This window comes from Hermetia illucens, chromosome 3 (genome assembly GCF_905115235.1).
Source record: "Hermetia illucens chromosome 3, iHerIll2.2.curated.20191125, whole genome shotgun sequence".
Classification (NCBI taxonomy): Eukaryota; Metazoa; Arthropoda; class Insecta; order Diptera; family Stratiomyidae; genus Hermetia; species Hermetia illucens.
The window spans coordinates 38,013,387-38,033,459 of NC_051851.1; the positions used below are offsets into that span (position 1 = coordinate 38,013,387).

General features: G+C 43.3%; 1 long non-coding RNA gene across 1 annotated transcript in view; it reads left to right on the forward strand.

Annotated features, from left to right (window-relative positions):
* The first annotated feature begins 11,053 nt into the window (after window positions 1-11,053).
* Window positions 11,054-20,073, forward strand: part of LOC119652531 — an 81,312-nt gene continuing 72,292 nt past the window's right edge. Inside the window, exon 1 of the long non-coding RNA XR_005249553.1 lies at window positions 11,054-11,278. This is a non-coding gene — a long non-coding RNA (uncharacterized LOC119652531). The remainder of the gene's footprint in view (window positions 11,279-20,073) is intronic.

Sequence of the window (20,073 nt, forward strand, 5' to 3'; positions counted from 1 at the left end):
CTCTCTGACCCATATTATTCGCATTTATACTCTATCTGGTATTGCTCTATCCAAGATTTGAGGAATACCCCTCTGGGATTGTTTGTGGCGTTTAGCCACGAGGTATGCTTAGCATTCAAGTCGCCAGCTATAATATAATAATTATGCAGCCTATTCAGTTCGGGCATCGTAAACAGAGAATGGAATTCCTCTTTGAACTTGGCTCGGTTGTTACCCACTGCATAGACTGACAGAATGTATAAATTCCCTCCTCTAGGCAGTGAAAAAAGAATACATGAGACTTCGATACACTCAAAGGTGGCCTATTAATATGCCTGAAACGATAATGGCGACCCACAAGTATTCCGGTACCACCTTCCCCATCACAATTTCGTCTATCGTTCCTCACGAATTCAAAATCCTTGAATGTTATCGAATGCCTCGGATTGAGGTGGGTTTCTGAAATCAAGACAATGTCAGGCTGTTGCCTGGCAGCGAAATCAAGGAGCTCCGCTCTTCGATGGATTCCTACGATGGAATTTACATTAATCGCGATGATCCGGAGACCATCCAGTGGTACCACTGTGACTGCAGACCAAGCAGCGGACATGCTGTTTGTGTAAATATTCTGTTATGCTATTTATTTTTGTATTGTGTACGTGTAATGTATGCTGAATGTTTTCACACATGGTTAGTATTTTATTGAGGATGGTGTTCATCCCCCCATTTCCATCTTGTTGGGGCTTCTTAGCTCCCCCTTGTCGAACTACTTCTGCAAATGGGATCCTCGAGACGACTGGTGCCGAAGGGACGGTACTGTTCAACGCCGCTGACACTTCCGTTCTTTGGGCCGATCTCGGTGCCTGCTGCCTTGTGATCTTAACATTGCGGTATGCGGGACATCCACGGTACGAAGCCGGATGACCTCCGCTTCCGCAGTTGACACAGGAAGTTTTTTCCTTGCCATCTGCTTCAGTCAGCGAACATTCGGCTGCGGTATGGTCTTTCCCGCACTTTACACATCGTAAGGTCATTTGACAGTTCACTGCCGAGTGACCATGGCGCTGGCATCTTCGACACTGGACTATTTCGTCCCTTAGCAGGCGCTCAAAACGAATGGCCTGGTAATTAAGCGACCTGATGTCGATCAGATCGCTTCCCCGGCTCTCCGGGCTTATCTGCACGAGGAAGTGTGTCTGGATTCGCTTTTCCAAAACGGATATCCTCGTACTAAAGCGTGACACTGAGAGGAACTTGACCTCAGTTCCCGTCTCCCGGAGCATTTTGAGCACCTCATCGGGCTCTTCCTCCGCATCCAAGCCTTTCAGAAGGAAGGTTTGCACCTTCTCTTCCTTTGGAGTGTAGGTGAAGTGAGGAGCCTTCGCTCGCTCGAGGACCTCCCGTGCTTTTTTGTAATCTGCAATTTTGTTACATTTGACTTGGACTCTCTCGGCCCCCGTCTTTTTAATAACAAAATTCGAAAGCCCCGCGCTCCCATTAAGTAGAGTGGTTAAATCTCTACCACCTAATTCATAAACATTAATGGGGGGCACCCTTTCCCCCCTTTTCTTTATTTCGGTTGCTAATTGTATCCACAGTCGGACCATTTTTTAAATTTTCACTCGTACTTGCGTTATTTTTTACATTATTTAACATTTCTTCTTGAATTTTGTTTTTTTTTCTTTAATTTTTTGGAAACACAGAGCAAAAGCTCACCCAATTTTCCATCTTCGCTACTGCAACTTCCCTGGTTAGCACCCTATTCTGGGATATTTCCATCGCCACCGTTGTCGCTGACTCTCGTATCGTCAGCTTTACTGTTCTCTATGTCCTCCATACGGACAGATTCGTTGCCGAAAACTTGTTCGCCCTCAAGGCAGCCCGGTTCCTCCATGACTGCAAAAGTAGTCGAAGAAAGTTTCACTTTTTTTCTGGCTACCTTTGGAGACGGCGGGCCCGCCTCCCAAGCCATTAGCTGCTCCGTAAGCTTTCCGTTTTTTTAATCAATATTGTCATTTGATTTTTCAAATCTTCGAGTGTCTTCGCCAGCTCGCCATTTCTTCTTTCAAGATTGGCTATCCCCACTTTGGCTATTTTCAAGTCTGGATCCTCCCCGTTGCGGACTCCACGACCGATCCGAGTGCCCCTAGGCCTTATGGTGGGGGCCGGTCTGGTCCGCCACCCGCCGGCGGCTCGCTGTTCATTCCCGCCAAGCCAAAAAAACGAATTTTTTCTCAAAACTTTTTAAGGAAAAAGTAAGTTAGATAACAAATCAAAAGTAAATTAGTTTCAATTAAGTTTTAAATTATAAATTATTAATTAAGTAATATAAATATCTTTTTATATTCTTGATAAAAGTTAATTTAATTTCAATTTTAAATTATTTTTCGGGCTTTTCCCTTGGGACAATATACAATGGTCTTTGCATGCTATCCTAAGGGCAGCAACCTGGATGATTGACCAGCGGTTGAAAGGCAGGCAAATCACAATCTGTAGCGATAGTCAAACTGCTTTAAGGGCGTGAACCAGTCCGTTGATCATTTCAAAAATCGTCCAGGAATGTATAAACCGATTGAATTCTGTTTCTAGACTCAATTCTGTGGAATTACTCTGGGTCTCTGATCATTGTGGTGTAGAGAGCAATGAATTCAATTTTCCCCATACCGGGACCGCGACCGGAACCAGAAATTCGGATCTCAGTAGCATTGGCTATGCTGCTTCAAAAGCTAGGAACAGGCATTCCATTATGGCAGGTGGCAGAATCTTAATTCTGCTAAAAACATCTAACTTTTCCTGTCAGACCTAAATAAATATAGTTTAAGTTTGTTACAAGTCCAGACTTGTTGCTGATGAGAACAAGTGGTTCCCGATATATCGGTATTTGCAAGACCAATAAATAATACTAGCGAATAGAAAATAGCAAGTTTTAATTATTTCAAATAATTTAATCGCTAGAAATACCGCGTAATTATACTCAAACTGCAAAGTTTATCTTGTCGAAAAGCAGGAAAACTTGTAGAAGAATCGTAGACAATCTGACTGGCCATAATTCACAAGCTGAGCATATGTTCAGAATAAGAATTCTCGAAGATGATAGGTGTCTATCCTGTAATGAGGAAGTAGGAACCACTGAACACTTCCGGTGAGAGTTCTCCGCTTATGGACGCATCAGATAGCAGATTTTTTTTGCTATTCTGTTAGACGGGTAAATCGAAGAGAATGGGCCACTATGTTCTGAGTGCTAACAGGTTTAGCTTCTTCGCCACCTCACATCCTCCGTATATGTTCTTGGATTCCCTCAAAGTAAAGCTTGGAGAAGCACAACAGTTACATGTGCAAACACTACCTACCATAACTTGCGCAAAGGGCCTCACGCAATTTATGGTTGCTCCGCCTTGTCCTTGAAATTTTTGCTTTAGATAACATCTATCGCTGTTCTGGGTACTTGGCGCTTGCATCAATTATGGAAACTTCTTTCTTTTGTACATCATGGGATTAAGGTCGGGTCGTACTGTTCGAAAATATACCCTTTATCTCTACAACGTCTGCTTGGAACGGCCCGGGCAATATCCTTTGTATACCTCCGCAAAGGATTCGTGGTGTTAATAAAAGGTCCTCTGTATTACCAAAATAACAATGTAATTTTGTTTAAGTCACTCCGAAAAATCTCAGACCCGGGAATCAGCCCCCTTCCCACCCCACTCGTAACTATCTTCCTTTTCGATATTTTTGTTCTCATTTCTTTAATGCAGATGAAAACATGTTGATCAGAACTTCGTTGGCCAGAGACACCCCTAATGTACTTCAGAAGATTACGAAACGTAAAGGACATGTTCTGAAGTCTATAAACTGAATGAAATGAAAAAAATAGTCAGAAAAATTACGTGTTTCGTTATTGTTTGTGTCGATGAAATTAAGTCGCTGTCATAGCATTCATAAATAAATTGTGTTGTGTACGCTTGTTGAAGAAGCCCCTTCCAGTACGTACATCAATGCTCCTGGGACCGCCCCCGTCAAAATAACACACTTCCAAGAATCGAGAGTGAGAAATTAAATTTCAAGACGTCTTCACTAAACGACAAAAGTTTTGCTGTATGTATTCACTGTGGTCGTGTGCTCTTTACTCAACGTTACATACTAACCGCACTCACCAGTCACCACCCATCAGGAGCAAAAAAACATACTTGTAGAGTCCCATTGAATCCTAACTCACAATAATGTGTGTTTCGCCCAAGTTCAAAAATTCCAAGGACACATAGAAATGTATAAATATCAACTTTTGGATCAAGTTTAACAAAAATAATAAATTTTAAAAGTTTCCAGTATAGCCAGGACAGCCTAGGGCACGGAGTTAGTACAAGGACAAGATTGAAAACCCAAGGAATACGTCACAAGGAGTTTTCCTGCAAAGATCTTAGGAGTTCTTGGCCGTGGAACAATTTCTTTTTGAAATATGTAGTACCACAACAGGACGAAAGAGTTTCGTTGTGAAAGGTACAGGCTTGAAAAAGAATCACAAGGAGTAGAAAAGGCTCTCGGATAATACATCGCGGGACGTAACCAAGGCTTTTACAAAACGACACCGTCCCCGGAAAAAAGGAGAGCAGCAACTTTTGATGTGAAAAGTTTCTTTTTGTAAGCAAAATCTAGCTTTAAACCAACACTACTACTTCAGCTACTATTATCGTGGTCGCAACCGTTATCCCCCATCAAACTTATGATCAGAATTTTCCATGCACCGAAAAAGTTTTGTCTATTGTCCTGGTAGTGTGGGTTGCCAGCTGAAATATTCGCGAGAAAAGCTAACCGAATATTGAGGCGGTTTCTCAGAGTCTCAAATCACAAAGCGTGAGGCGAGGAAGCAATGTACATACGAGGTTGCATCGAATACAAACGGAGCTGACTTTTCTAAACATTTGAGGGGATTCTTATACCCGAGGGGTGTTGATACGCCGCTAGATACTACAGATATGGGAAGAGTTTAACCGAATGTAGGAAACCTTATGCGAGAAATAAATTCAACTTTTCGTGCAATAACGAGTTATAATTAAATTTTCCGGCCAGGGAGGGGTTGAATTTGAGCGATATTTTGCGGCCATCACGACATAAGCCGAAGGCAATACCCTATTGAAAATGCGTTTCTTTCTGAAAGGCTAACCTAAGTTATAATCACTGCTTGAATTTGAAATTTGGTGATTCACGCTTTTTCATGTTGACCGATCTGTCAGTTATAAACCTTGGGCAGTCCTACAGGGACAGAATTCAATTGCAGAAAATAAACAATTCTCCACGGTTCGAGTTCAGAATTCAGAGCTCTAAAGAGGGAGGGCATTTTATTTGCTCCATCGATGTAAAGACATTTTTTGTTAAATGATACATGAGGGATTGAAGTGTCCAACTGACCCCGCAGCATTCCCGAGCCTGACTAGCAAAGTGGCAACCAAGCGAGTGTTGTCGGAATACTTCGGTTTAACTGCAATATTTGCAGATGTATCTTCAAGATTAATTTCGCCATCTTTTTAGGTTTTTGTGGTGACTTTTTCCTCTTGGTCTTTTCCGCCACTCAAGATTGTCCTTTCGACATCGCGCATTGCATGCGTCACTATAGAATCTTTGAAAGTACTTGTTCACACAGAAGTTAGTTAGGTGGAAGAAAAATATCTTGTCCCCTTTAAGTGACTACAGAAAAATTACCCAAAACGAAAAATTAACGTGGACGGAAATGCGAAGACTTCAAAAACCTAGTACCCATCAATTTGCTCAATAGTGAGAAACTTGGTTACTGCGGCATCTGTTGCCAAAAGGAATCATTAGAAGTACAATTTAAATCCACGTTCGGCTCATTTAAAACAGATTTCATTTTGATGAAGTCATTATCCATGGTTATCCAGTCGAAGAAGAGCATGAGTATTCTCTAGGCTGACATCGATTTATCGATGAATTGTGCAATGCTAGATGGCTAGCTGATTATAGAACTACGTGAGTTCATGGCGGTCAAAGGCAGAATAGGTCCAGAGCGAAACATGGATTGGTAGAACATAAAACCTGGGAAACGCGTGCTGAACCAACACCAGTAGCTCTTATAGCAAACTCTTTCTCCACCTCCACGTGATGATCGCTGCGAGTTCTTTCTTTATGAAAAACTGCAGACGGGAAAGAATGATGGCTAGTCTCCTGCCCCTAAAAACGGGACAAACTGTACCAACTGGTCCTCCAGATTCGGGGTTGGATAGGGCTGACAACCCTACGCGGAAAATCGAAGTTACGAAGCCTCGGAAGGAGTGTCGGACAGGTTGGGCGAACCTGGCACGACAACGGAGTAACGATTTGCGCATTTTCTTACGGAAAGTACGCTCCCTATACAGACCGAATGCTGCTGAGCAGCTAACCGATACCCTAGCCCAATATAAGGCTGATGTAACAGCGGTTGGACGAGATGGGCTGGACAGCGACCAGCTTCCTAAAAAAGAGTCACTACACCATATATTATAGTGGTCATCCAGTAAACCATGTGCTGAGAGTAGATTTCTTAGTCAGCCAATAAATGACACCTGCTGTTATCGGCTTTGAAAATATAACCGAAAGGCTGTGCACTCTGCGCTGCCGAGGCAAATTTAGAAATATAACCCTCACTAGCGATCCAGCCACTACAGAGGAGACTATTGAGTCAATGGAGGAAACCTTCTTCGAGGCAGTAAGATGAATCCTCGAACCTGGTATGATATCAAAATCATACTTGGAGATTTTAACAGACAGGCCCTCTTTTCAAGCGATACGTTCGCTCTTATCATGCACATGAAATCCCCATTGAAAACGGACTGGGGATTGCTGAATTAGCGGGGTCATACGAAATGGTTGTTGGAAGTACCTGGTTTGCGCGGAAAGCGATCCCTAGACGAACGCGAGCCTCTCTAGACGGGATCACTTTCAACCACGTTAATCGCGTGTCAATTGAACGTCGCTACGTCCCAGCCGTGATTAATATCACAAAATATAGGGGTGGTAATACAGACTGGGATCACTATCTCATTGTCATGATGCTTCGGCTCGATTAAAACATCCTTTTGGTAATTAGGTGACAGGAAACACTGAAGCCGTCTACAACAAAGACCCTCTTGACATCGAAAAGGGGGTAATGGATACTTTGCTTAACAACTAGAATATCTCTGAGTCGGAGAACCCGCCAAATGAGGGCGATGGACAAATTCTACATCCTCCAAGCATGGAAGAAACAGTTTGGCAATCATCGGCTTGAAAATCATAAGTCGTCAAGAGGCAATGGAATTACAGTCGAACTAGTTAACTGATTCTCAAGGTATGGGACAGCGAATCAATGCTTGTCAACTAGCAACGAGAAATTATCTGTTCCATACATAAAAAGAGGTATAAAACGCAGTGTTGTAATTCTAGAGTTACCATGTTGCTGAATGAGATCTAGAAGATATTCTTCACTATTTTGTTAGACCAGAAAGCCCTATACGCCCAGAGCATTATCCGCATGTACCAAACGGTCTTCAGTCCTGGTAGATCAGCTACATATCAGATTTTCTCTACTCGCGGAGCGATGGAAACGCAGTTGAAATATAGCCTCAGTGCCACCATCTTTTCATCGACTTCGAGGCTGCCTATGATTTCATAGCCAGAGCGAAACTGTACACGGCCATGAGAGAATTCGATATCCCGTCGTAATTGATAAACCTGACTAGGCTAATCCTGGGCAATGTGCGAGGTCAGAGGCCAGGATCACTCTCGAGAACATTCGACGTTAACCACGGTCTTAGAGGAAGAGATGCCCAGGCACACTCTTTAACCTGGCCCTGGAAAAAAATGGTACGTAATGCTGAAGTAAATGCGAGGGGCATCACTCTCTTCAAGTCCACCCAGCTACAGGCTTGCGCTGACGATATGGATATTATGTTAAGAACAACCGGAAATGTCTTCATCCAAATCGAGCAGGCGGCGAGAGTTCTTGGGCTGCACATCATATGGTGGCAACATTAGCACTAAAAACCAATCAACAAAAAACATCAAATCGCACTGGCCAATCGAGAAGAATAAAGATAGAAGACTACATCCTTGACATCGTTGAAAATTTCTCCCATCTAGGGTCGAAAATCACAATCGATAACAGCTATGACGATGAAATCTGCGCAGGCTTGTTGGCTGCCAAAATGTCACACCATAGAGTCAAAGCTCGAACTGTACAAGGCAATGATCTTGCAAGTCCCTATGTATTTTTCGGAAAAAAATTGTGAACTCTTCGCCGAATTCGAGGGACGAATTTTTGGCCCCCTACATGAGGATGCACGACTTCTAGCCTATAAATCTATGAGCGATACCATGATCGTGTTAGTGTGGATAAAATCCGGCTGCATAGGCTGCGGTGGGCAGATCACTTAATTCGTATGGTTTATGATGATCCAGCGCCGGAAGTCTACAATATCTAAAGCAGAAAAGAAAGAGCAGACTTTTAGTTAATCTTCACTGTTGGAATCGAACATTGTCCGTTCGCACGACAAGCTCGCTCTTGTGAGATGCCCGGGGAATTTTCGTAGTAACTTTTGGGTGTCGAGGGCAGTAAATAGAAAAGTCGAGATCGGATCGAAAGCAAAGAAAAGGTTGGACTTGTAATGATTTGACTTGATTTACTTTAACTATTTAACTCTTATTTTTTTGATTATAATATTTTGACTTTACGAGGAAAACGCGAGTCGAAGTGTTCCGCGCCACGGTTGGATACAGAAGAGACCGACTTATTTCCATGCGGTCCTTACTGTCCCAACCAACGGCATTTTTTTTACCGCTGGCTCTCCACTCCCCCGGTGCGTTCTGAAAACGAGTGAGTGGAGAGTTTCCGCGTTCAGCGCCATCTACCCGTCCGCATCCGCAACATCCGAAATAAATTTCGAATGCTGCAGATCCTGCCGCGCCACAGACTGACCCTGCTTGAGGTGGAATGATGGCGTAGACCAGGACGCCAGATAGCTTTTAGGGATATCGATTTGGTGGACCGAATACCAGTTGTTGCGAGGTTGATATAAAGGTGATATTTATTTCCAAACCTGGGAAACCTATCTATATAAAAGTAAAAGGTTTCAACCAGTTTGACTTCCATTGTACTAAAAAGACTAGTAGGTCGGTTCATACGGAATACATTCTTAGGTGGCCACTTGGAGCATGGAATCGATCCAGTTGCATTCTTTCCGTGATGGTGGAGAGAAAGATCCACAAATTGGTCGGACGGAGATTTATTTTTGCAGGGTGTCTTAAGGGCTACCCACAGGGGGGTAGTCTCACTACCCTGTTTTGGCTCCTGGTAACCGAGCGTTCACTGTCGCTTCTGGAGGGCACAAAAACTTCATCGCAAGCATTTGTGGACGATGTAGCTGCAATAATTACCGGTGAGCTTGCGGGGACAATATATGACCGCTAGAATGCAACTGCAGATAATCCATTGTTGGTGCCCCTGCAACTGAGGGAAGGCTAGACTCATTATATTCATTAAGAACGTTAGATCAACAGCTACATGCTACCTACGTTAGCAGGGAAATCCGCTTGTTACATGTGTAAGCGCCCAAATATTTAAAGTACATCTCGACTCCAAGCTAGTGAGGAGGCACCATAGCTGAGTATAATATCGGCTCCTACAGATTGCAATGGTGATGTAGCGCTGTGATAAGCAAGACCTGGAAACTTCCACCACAATGGATTCATTAGATATATATATCGATAATAAAGCCCATTTTAATCTGTATATGCATTCATTGTCTGGTAGCCTATATTGACGGTTGCTAGCTTCAAGGAGCTCACCGTCTCCGTCGCGAGTTGCAATTTTTTATTCAGCAAATATCCAACTTGCTCCCTTCTTCAGTGCCTGGTGTATTAGAAATTTCTACTAGCCACGCAGACGTGTTGAATTTTAATTCCTAAAAACTCTTTGCTAGAAATACTGCGAACACGTATTGATTATTCAAGAAGCTACTGGAGGAGGTTTAAAGGCTCGGTTAATTATTACTGGAGCGCGACACGCGAAGCTATCCCAAACCTACCCCCAATGCATTTGGAGGTAAAACCTGGACCGTGGAAAGTGTAACAATTATACAACCATGTGTTCATCTGGAAATCTTTCGGCAAACATCAGGTTGCCCACTGATCACATGGTTTCCAATATTTGACCTCGAAAAGACAGAGTCCGTTCCAATCGCCAAACCAGAAGAATGGTGAATAAATGGGCACGAGTCTTTTGGGATTTTGGGGGTTTGGTAACCGTGTCCGATGAGTGAGTCATGGAAGACGGATCTTTCCCAGGGGTGTTCTTGGAAAACCCGATTGTGAAGCTGCCCCGATCTCTTGGTAAAATGACGACCATATTCCAGAAAAAGATGAATATATGCCATTTTATTGGCAGTGGAAGAATGTTTACGGCAAAAATGGCGGGTTCTCGGTTATCAGCAGCAAATGCCAACAAGCTATCAAGCCAGTTAGTATAAAGCTGCCAACGATTGCTGCTGAAACTTGTCACTGGAAGATAGCTGGCAGACTGACAAACTGGCCAGCTAAAGGTCCGGATCGATTATGGTGGGGCCAGAGCCAGCTTTTGCCATTTGGTCATTCATTGACAAGTCTGCTCTGAAGGGTAAAATCCCAACTCCTGGGCTTTAGAGCTAGAACTGGGATATAAAAACCCCCAAGCTGTGACTCCCTACACATAACTAAACTAACTAGCTGTTTCTTTGATTTATATTTCAGTAAAGAGAATCAAATTTGAAAAAAAAAGCAGAAAAATTAAAGCAGTAAGCTTTAGTACTGATGATGCGAAATATCTACTAGGTTATAATAAACCAGAAAGATAATTTTGTTTTAAATTGCCATTTCCATAAATTTAAGCCTGAATTTATTTACTCCATATTCAAACAAAAAACGCGAAACAGATAGAACTTGATGGTTGAAAGTTTGCTAAAATAAGCAAAATATCCCCAGTGGCCTTACAAAAACTTACAAACCAACTAAGCAACCCTGACAGCAAGTTTCATCCCTTTGTAGAATAAGTTTCCGCCAAACTGTGGTCCACAATTGTCCAGACCACCAGTCACTTTTTCATGCTAAATAATGCAGAACGTAAATAAACATTTTTCATTCTGGACGAATAACAAAAAAACGGGAAAATAATTTTTTTGTACTATGGAGTGTGTTTTTTTCTGAAAAGAAAATGAAAGAGAAAAGCAGAAGAGCGAAGAAAATGAAAACAACCCTTACGAAAAGTGGTTTTTGTTTGGCCTGAATATGGTTTCCGAGTGGCGTAAGTTTTGTTTAAAGTAGTTCCACCCTTTCTCTTTCAACATTGCTCAAAGTGCCTACGTTGCTGCGTTCAATGGATAATTGCATTGAATGGAAAGATGAGTTGAAAAAAACTCTTCGCCAGGTTTCAGAGTATTCAGCTGACTTTTTCTCTGAGAACTAAACCTGAAATCTGATTGTTTTCGATAACCGGCCTATCTGAAGGATGCACACTAGAGTGGCGTTTTGGGGACAAATTTGCATTCCTTTCATTGGATCTTTCCACTAAATGATGAATGTGGATAACGGGCTAACAGCAAGATAAACCCTTTGGACATCGATCCTGTAATGTTTGAACTTGCTACAAATGCAAAAGTTACTGTCAGCGCCACATGTGAAGGGGTTGGTTTTCTAACTATTTAAAAGCCAGTGAGTTGGCTGACAGTTCCATAGATTCGACTTCACTTAGCCGAAACCACAGGAAAGTTCACTTTCGGTGCCAAAGTCATCAGTTGCAGTCGGAGTCGAAGAGTTACAATCCTTGGATTTATTGTCGTGGAAACGCTCCCTTCAGAACTTTTCTCTGACAACATACATAAGTTCAGATGACTTTCGAATATTTTGTACGAGTTTGGAGTGTTCATCCTGTCAGTAAAGCCTGCGACTTCTAAATGAGATGAATAATGTAGCAGAGATGCACTGTCTTACTTGTTCAAGGCATATTATGAATATGCATGAGTCGGTACATATTGTATTATACATATGCTCATACATTTGTACCTGAAAATCTGGAAAGTCGTCTAATCCGTGTTGCTTTAAATGTCTAGAAATGACATCAGGACAGATGTAATGCTTGCCATTTCTTTGCGATTCGGCGCTGCTGGTTGACAATCCCAAACTATATTTGCCGGCATATGATTTCAAAGATATATTTGCATTTTGCCTTAATTTACATTTACATTCCCTAAATCTGGCAAAGATAAAAAGGGGGGGGGGGATTTGATAGAGAGATTTAGGTGTAAAATAAAGGTCTCGCCTGCTCAATACATAATTAATTAGCTGATACCGCAAGATTCACAACATTCTATTCGCCTTGTTTAGAAACTCTCTGACGACAGAGTGCAGTTACTAATATGCAGCATATTTTCCTTTTTTTAGCACCTTCTCTAATATATTCTCCTCAATTTCCTTATTATCTTTAAGATTAAATTGCTATAATCTGATCAAATTTAACTAACAAGCTTTGCTAAGCCCGAACCTCTAGATGTCTTCATTGTACTGCTCAGGAACCTGTTAGATCAAAAAATGCCTATTGTGTGGGGAGGTTTCTCGCAATGCTAGGGATAGGAGATGCCCTAAATCAGCAGGATATATCAAAAACGTAGAAATTGCTTCCATTAGAAACATACCTGTTACAGAAGCTGCTTGTGAGTCAAACAATTATTATAGCCCACTACAAGGTTCGGATAATTATGATAAGATTTTCTCCTCTCTTCCCAGTAAAGGGAGCTTCAGTTCCAAAAGTACCACTGTAGACTCTAATAGGGTTGCCAAAGGCTCTGCCAAGTTTAGTAATGTTATAAAGAAGAGAAATCCCGGAAAGGCTTGGCCCAACAGAAGGCCCCAGCAACAACACTCCCCAATGTTTTCAAACCAACGCCTCCTGTCTATGAAAATCCTTTGTACGTGTAGTAACAAAGTACCAGTAATGCAAAACTATTGCAAATACTCAATGAAGCTGTTATAAGATCAGATTATCAGGAACTTAAAAGTAAGGTCTCTGATACCGTGAAGGCACTTAATCAAACCGACGGCACCTGATCACCTAATTTCCTCTAATAGCATTGGTGAAAATACTTCAGCTTAATATTCAAACCCTAAGGGCAAATAAAGCAAACATAGAATATTATCCTAACAGCAACAACGTCGATATACTTGCCCTACAAGAAACTTTTACTATTAACCTTTGCCCCCTCTCAAAGTTTACTTCGGGCTTTAATTTCATGTCAAAGTTTAGGGGGACAGCTATGATGGCGTCATTTTAGTATTCCGCAAATCCATTTATTACCATTCATTAACTGTTTCAGATTATGATATTGTCATAGCTGAAACCCTCAACATTACTTCTAATTTCTCCCTCGACGATTACCTACCTTTTCGTGGTGATGAAACTCAGGAAACGAGAGGTGACACCAGAAGCCAAGCGGTAATCAAAACCCCAAGCCAAGGTGTGACTACCGTGCCGAGAGGCTGAATGGTCACAGGGGTTAAGATGTGGCCGCAAACGGTGAACTCTGGGTACCGGCTCTATCGAGATCGACTTACTCTCTCCGATAAAACTGAGGTCATAGCAGCCAATCATGAGAAAACAAAACAAAAACAAAAACCTTTTAAAAAACAACAATTAAACCTCGATCGTGCCGATCAAACCCCGAGTGAAGGGGCAACCCTAAGCTCAGCGATGGAGACCCTGAGTGAGCAGGCTCCTTCTGCCAGCACTCTTGACCCCAGGCCCCAATCGGTGCACCTGCTGAGGCTAGAGTCTTGCCCATAGGTAAGCATCTCTCCACCGACAGCAAACAGCCTTCAGGCAAACCGCCTTCGGACCAACCGCCTCCTGGCAAACCGCTTTGGGCAAATCCCAATCCACGGGCTGTGCCAAGGTTAAGGGGAAAAGATCGTTCGGGGCACCTGCGGCTAAGGGGGAAACCTAAGCGGCAGCGGTCCTCGGAAGATCCCAACTCTTCGACACAAAAGGCAGGAAAGAGGGCTCGGCTGGCAACTGCTTGGCTTTCATTTGCAGCCAAGGCTATCGAAGCCAATGGGTCCTGTATGACGACTTTAATCCATCCGGTTACGATACTGAAAAGTTTGAACAGCTTAGAAGAAAACTCCTCCTAGCTGTAACCTTGAGTCGGTCGGTGTATACCGTAAAATACTAAGGATAAACTTTCCCGACGAAAACTCGAATGAGTCCTAAAAAAAGGTGCTTCTTCTGGTTTCCAGAAGAAGAGCGAAATGGTGCTGGGGTTCTGGAACAACTTGGCGTGCAGAATAACCTCAACAGCATCCAGGTGGAATGCTGCTAGGCAGCAAAACAGGAGAGAAAGCCGATACACTGGAAACTTTTCTCATTATCGGCGTTCCCACCTTACCCTAGCTTCGGAGCATAGCTGTTTTGTTAGTTTCTAATTCTCCTTTCTTCCCCCTTTTATTCGTTGTTGCGGTGCCAGGAAGGATGTTGTCGCCTGCCGCCGTGAGGTAGGACCCCGGGAAATGAGCTCTGAGAAGCAGGTTTATTCTGTCCTCCACATTCTCGGTAAATGTCCCATCATCCTTTTTACAGAGTTCCCTGAAGCTGTTCCGTTTTGCTTCCCTGATCACGTTGCTATGTGTAGTCAGTTCATTTTTGCACCTCGACCAGAACCCGGTTTGTTTTGTCCGGTTGAAGAATTTTCATACCTCTGTTTTCATTCTGGCTAGGTTTCTGTTCCACCATGGTACATCCCTTGATGACTTAACTGGGTTAGCCGGACAGCTGACCTCATATGCATCAATGATGACTGTGTTGAGGTTTTTCACCACTGTCTCTAGTTCCAGTTCGCTTCTGATGTCACCGGCCCCTTGAAAGTGAGCCATGTTGTTGCTCAGGTGCGTTGCGATTCCCTATCCGTGCTCCTGAGATTCTTTTTATTTCGGAATTACCCTCAATTTCGAATCTGATTATTTTGTGATCAGACATAGAAGGCTAATCCGACACCCTTCAATTCTTGACCAGCCTGTTCATTACAGTATTTCCTAGAATTATTTCTAGTACCTCCTGTCTGATGCTGGACACCAATATTGGAATGTTCCCCATGTTATATTTTTCTAACTTATGTATTGCTAAGAATAAAAAAAAAATCAAGAAGCTACTAACCCTTTCGGTTGGTGTCGTTGCTTCCTACGACTTCGTTATGGGCGTTGGCATCGCAGCCGAAGAGAAGCGCTAACGCCCTCTTCTCACAGTTTAGTGACTTGGTGGAACCCGGATGTCACCTCCTGGGAAGTATCCCGGTGACACGTCTGCCTCTCGAGTGCTCCTCTCGGCTTCCAGTCAGACTTGGATAACCACAAAGTCTCCAGTCAGAAAGTCTGAAAGATATATATATATATATATATATATTAAATTACGTTTAAAAATTATGCATGTTCTTGGTTCTTCACAAGAGGAGTCCTAAATTACATGCATGCTTTCTCCTTGCAAACTGCGAATATACCCCCGGTACACCCAGGGCTCTTGGTCCGGCACTATTCCAATTACTGCTGATGCAGCTTTCGCATGGTGAAGGTTTATCTGGGTTACCTTAGTGCGGCTCCGTTATTATTAGGAGCTCTCCTCCATTGTCGGAGTACCGCCATCCTCCTCCAACATGGCGCTTAGTTCGCTCGGTTCGTGTCCTTTACTTCCTGGTTGATTCAGTCCTTTCCACTATATGGCTTACGAGAGTTCTTCGGGGACCTCAATATGCTTCTCACCCCGTGTCTCCTCCGAAGTGTACTTTCTCGGCTTATGTTGCCAAATCGATTGCTGATATAGCAGCTCCGACGTTTGATTGCCTCCCGGGATCGCATATCCACCCCGATACCCCTTGCCCTCCACCTTGCTTCTGAAGACTCTCCATAATCGCATATGGAAATCCTCATTCTGAGCGGTTGGGAGGACCACGAAATCTTTTGTCTGTATTATTGCGGCTTCCGGGGAGAAAAACTGTCACCATGTGTGCTCCTGGTATATCATCCCCAGCACATGTTTACCGCTCTGCTTCTTCCCAGCCTTTAGGAACTATGGTCCTAAACCACTGTGCAGCATCTTCCGCCGCGCAATCTATCAGTATGTGACCTGGTCGAAAGCGTATTCCGGTGAACACAAGTTTCGCAGCCTCACGTGTGAGTATTTGGCAGTATGGCCAGACGAATGCCCTTGACGGAACTAGCATAGTTAATGGCTTCTGCCTGATTCTTGCCTTCACCCCTGATCTGCCCCTTGGGTTCAGGTTTGAATTTTTTGCGAGCATTCCCTTCAGGCAGGCTAATCACCGCTGCTCCCCGCTTTCTCGGCTCCGATAAAGATGGCTTCGGTTTACCCTGAGCCTCCTCAAGGGCCTCTTCTGGTTTCAGACCTTCCCTCAGATAACACAGGTACCATTTAGCACCTGCGCTACTGAGATCTGTCTTCTTCCTGACGTCTGATGCATTTATCTGAGCCGTGCTTTTGCTGGTCTCAGCTTTTTGGTGGTGGTGTTTGTTCGTTGTTATCCTCGCAGTATACCAATGTTGACCCTAGATCCACCGCTTGACATCCCAAGTTTTCCTTTATTGGGTGTAATCGCCTGACTCTCCACGTGGTGATTGCTGGGAGTTCTTTCTTCATGAAAACTTCACACGGAACTTTCACAAGACGAAGGCGAGTCTCCCGCGCCTAAAACGGGAAAAAATGTACCAACTGGTCCCCCAGGTTGGGGGTTGGGTAGGGCTGACATCCCTATACGGAAAACCGAAGTTTCGAAGCCACAACAGTAGCCTTGGCCAGGATGGATTTTACAATGACGAACCCGGCAACGACAACGGATTAACGATTGCGCATTTTCTCATGGAACGTGCGCTCCCTGTACAGATCGAATGTTGCTGAGTAGCAAACCGATACCCTGTCCCAATATAAGGCTGATGTAACAGCGTTGCAAGAGATGCGATGGACAGGGACCAGTTTCCTGGAGAAAAGCCGTTACACTGTATTTTATAGTGGCCATCCAGTAAACCATGTGCTTGGAGTAGGTTTCTTAGTCACCCAAAAAATGAAGCCTGCTATTATCGGCTTTAAGCGAACGGCTATGCACTCTGCGTTTGCGAGGCAAATTTAGAAATATAAGCCTCATAAACATCCACGCTCCTACAGAGGAGACTGCAGAGTCGCAGAAGGATACCTTCTACGAGGCAGTTGAGCGGACCCTCGAAGCCTGTCCCAAGTATGATGTCAAAATCATACTTGGAGATTTTAACAGTCAAGTACTGACGGAGCCCGTATTCAGGCTCCCATAGCTTACATAGGGATACAATGATAACGGACTGCGGATTATTCAGTTAGCAGAATCGCACGAAATGGTTGTTGGGAGTACCTGGTTTGCGCGGAAAGGGGTCCACAAACATACGTGGGCCTCTACAGATGGGACCACTTTCAACCAAATTGACCACCTGCTAATTGAACGCCGCCACCTCTCAGCCTTGATGAATGTCAGAACATATAGGGGGCAATATATACTTGGACCCATAATTCGTTGGCATGGTGCTCCGAGCTTGAATAACAACACCGCCCAGAATCCCCCCTGACAATCAGATGAGAGTTAGCACTGAAGCCATCTACAACACAGACCTCCGCAACATCTATAAGAGGGAAATGGATTCCGCAATAACTGCAGTGAACAGATGCTCTGGAGATAAAACATCAACAAATGATCTGCACAACCCTCTGAAGAGCCTTATCATTGATACGGCCACAAAGATATTCGTCCCCAGCCGCAAAAGGAGTCGCAAAAGCTAGCAATGGAACGGAAGAATGCTGCATATCGAGTAATGTTGCATTCTCAAAGAACGCGGGCACGCGCGGAGACTTATCACGAACTTCGTCGAGCGGAAAAGCGACTTCACAGGCGGAAAAAGGAACCCTGGGGGAACTAACAAGTCGGTGAACTAAAAAAGTACTAGAAGCAACCGCACCATTTGCGGAAATTTTACCAACAAATCAGCAGGATGAAGCCTTATACACCTCGATGCTCATCCTCTATAAGGGCAATATCTATGGTAGAAAAAGAGGACGAGGCAGACCCTGCCTGAGATGGAGCGATGATGTAGGTCAGGACGCCAGACAGTTTTTAGGAATATCGAATTGGTGGAGCTCGGCGCAAAACCGGGATGTCTGGAGGTCCTTATTAAGGTAGGCCTAGACCAGATACCGGTTCTTGCGCCGTTGATGATGATTCGCATCAATTCACCATTCAAATAAGCCTTAAAGATAGAGCATAATTTAATGTGCAGCAATGTACGGAACAGACAGGTAAGCCCTTAAGATATCCAAAATGTTTATTTAGATTCAGATTTTCGGATAAATGGGTCCAATTCGTTTAATTTTTAATCGCGTATATTTTAAAAAAAGACAGAAAAGATTTCAGGAAATTGCTTACTGTACCTCTCAGGATGCTATTATCTATGATAATTGCTTGGAAATCTAAACATGTTTAAGCTTTTATCTTGAGTTTAATCAATTGGATTTCAAACAGTTACAAATCCTTTGGCCTTGCTCGTAAGTCGATTCATTTCTACATAATCAATTAGATTCGAAGTGTACGGGATCATTATTTCAATTACTTTCGTTATTCCTAATCAAGAATCGCGAGCTAAACGTACATACCACTGAGTTGAGGGCGTAGCAGTTGGTCTCACGTGCATATATCATACATACGTACATACTTATAAGGTATTTCTCTCATTGCTAACCTTCCAGGTAACGAGACTTATTACGCCAGCAAGACTTCGCCTTCAATCGAACAACTGATTACTTAAAGTTCCGACTCCTTATTCTACCTCGGCTCCAGCCAGCGTACGTTTAATATGAGGGTGAACGTCCATATAACTAATTGATGCTCATAAGTATCCTTCGAAGCCGGTCTCGGGAGGGGTAGCATTGCGAAAATTGGTTTGGAGATGTCGAAGTAATCATCCGTGAGTATTGGTACGTACATTTTGCGATATGTAGTGCTAATGGCGTCTGCCGGCAGCAATGCGTTTCTTAGGTAAGATAATAGCTATAGATTGGCTAGGAAACCTACAGGCACTCCATCAAGCATCAGTTTTATCGGCCGTATCAGTGTTGGCTTTCCCAATTAAATAAATTGCCACGCAAGTTAATTGAATTCATATCGAATGTAATTGGAGCAATCAATCTTGTTAAGATGATTCAATTACAAGCAGAAGGTCCTGAATGGGTTTGAATTATGAGGAATTTCACTAATTCGATAATTTGCAAAATCGTCGAATTTCTCCGTGAACTGGGATTCACTCGCGTACAAGTAGGGAAGGATCACATCATCAGTATTCAGAAAGGAGTCATTTTAATCGAATGCTATCCCGTAAATGGGTGATATCCATTACCATATTCCTATCGCAACGCTTAATACAAAATCTTTTGTATGAGAAGATGCAACGCTATCTGCTCCAATGATTACATCCTCCCAGGTAAGTTCTGCACAAGAAAGCTGCTTCCTGACACGCTCTATCTATGTGGCTTCTTAATCCGATCAATAACCACGGTTTTGACACTTTTTTTTCGTATCTTACTTCCTTGAAAAGCAAGGACTAGATGGCTTGCTTATCTGAGACGATTCGCAGGTGCAAGAAACTCCTCCTTTCGAACACCAAAACATTTCATTATGGAGCGAAAAATATAACATTCTCCGTACACCTTTCTTATTACCTTCGTTGGAGCTATTAAAGGTTGCATGTCTGAATACAATACGATCTTGTTCGCCCGATAAAAATGATTAATGACAATTAAATCGTTTGCTGACGTGATATCATAGAATTAAGCTTTTAATTTTTGCTAGTGTAGTTCAGGTAAGTTCAGTAAAGTTGCGGGGCCTTGGTCAGAGAGTCCTGGCGGAAGGACTGGGTCGCACAATGGCGGATATATCGAGTAAGACGTAGCTGGTGGGTTCCGACAACAATCGAATCGATTCACTGACTCTTCCGTGTAGTGTTCGAGTAACATTTGTAATCACACTTGTG